The sequence below is a fragment of the Phaethon lepturus genome, unplaced genomic scaffold, assembly GCF_000687285.1.
Source record: "Phaethon lepturus isolate BGI_N335 unplaced genomic scaffold, ASM68728v1 scaffold14855, whole genome shotgun sequence".
Lineage (NCBI taxonomy): Eukaryota > Metazoa > Chordata > Aves > Phaethontiformes > Phaethontidae > Phaethon > Phaethon lepturus.
In genome coordinates this window covers 19,221-20,465 of record NW_010539963.1, presented here as the reverse complement: position 1 = coordinate 20,465, position 1,245 = coordinate 19,221, and positions in this window count along the sequence as shown.

Here is a 1,245-nt window from a genome sequence, read left to right as displayed (position 1 = left end):
AGCAGGACCTGCCACAACCAGCGGCCCGGTCCCAAGCACTGCAGTAAAATGAGCTGAATGTTTCCCTCCCTTCGATCCGCACTCTCTCATCTTGTCAGAAGTAAACAGCCAGAGGGAGAAGGCTCAATAAAAAAAGATATTTTTCTTCCTTTCCTCCATCAGAGGAGCTGCTTAGAAAAGTATGTTGTCACCAAGAAAGGGATTGCTATAGAATTTCTATTTCAAGACTGTTTGTTTTGTATAAACAATTGCAAGAAACTTTTTCTTGCTTTCTTTTATTTTTCTCTTGGGTACATTTCTCAATACATTTAAAAAAAAAAAATCAAAACCAGTGTGCATCTTCTATTCTAACAGACAAGGGACTTAGGAGCAGAAATGTCCACATTCAAATCCAAAGGTTTCCTTAACTGTTCACCGTTGCTCTCCAGAGAGCAAAGCCAAGCATGCACAGACTGCCTGGGCTCTGGGCAGAGCACGGCACTCGGTAGAGTGACAGGAGACAGCTAACAGTGGGCATCCTGAACAACACAGATCGCAACATTAATACGAAAAAGCAACTCTAAGAATATGCTTAGCAGCTTCTAGGGGGAGTCTGTGTGTCCAGGGAAAAGCCTGGACACTCCAGGATCAGTCCCACATAAGGCAGGTCACTCCAGGGCAGATTTGGGTCATGCTGAGCCGAAAGAAGTGTGCGAGGGGAATGCTGGACAAAGTACAGGAGGAGAGATTCAAAGCAGACACTCTCTTCCCGTTAAATCTGAGATTCAAACCTCTTTAGAGCACAACAAAACACCAGAGCTGCCTGTGGAGCAGAAGAGCAGGGTGAGAATCAGCTCAAGGAAAGCTGACCCAGAGACTACTTTTGGGCTATGGAGAAATTAAAGTAGACTGATCCTGCTGGCCTCAGGTCTGTGGTTACTGCCAAGAAAAAAAGAAAGCAGGGAGCAGCCAGAGCAGCACCAGTGTTATTCAGCCTTTCCATCTTTCTCCTGTTTAAGCAAAGATGGCTCAGGGCCTCCTGAAGGCACTCCCCAAATCTCTGACCAGGGGAGCCTCTCATCAGGGGCCCAACCTCAGCTCTTGGGCTGCAGGTCCCAGACAACAGCATAGACTTGCATGCAAGCAGACCTTCTTCCTGCTACCTTCTCCTTAAAGCCTCTCACTTCCCTGTCAAAAAAAACACCCTAAAATTCCCATTCTGCTTTTTAGTTTGGCGATTTAGTTCCCCAAGAAATGATAGCAGAA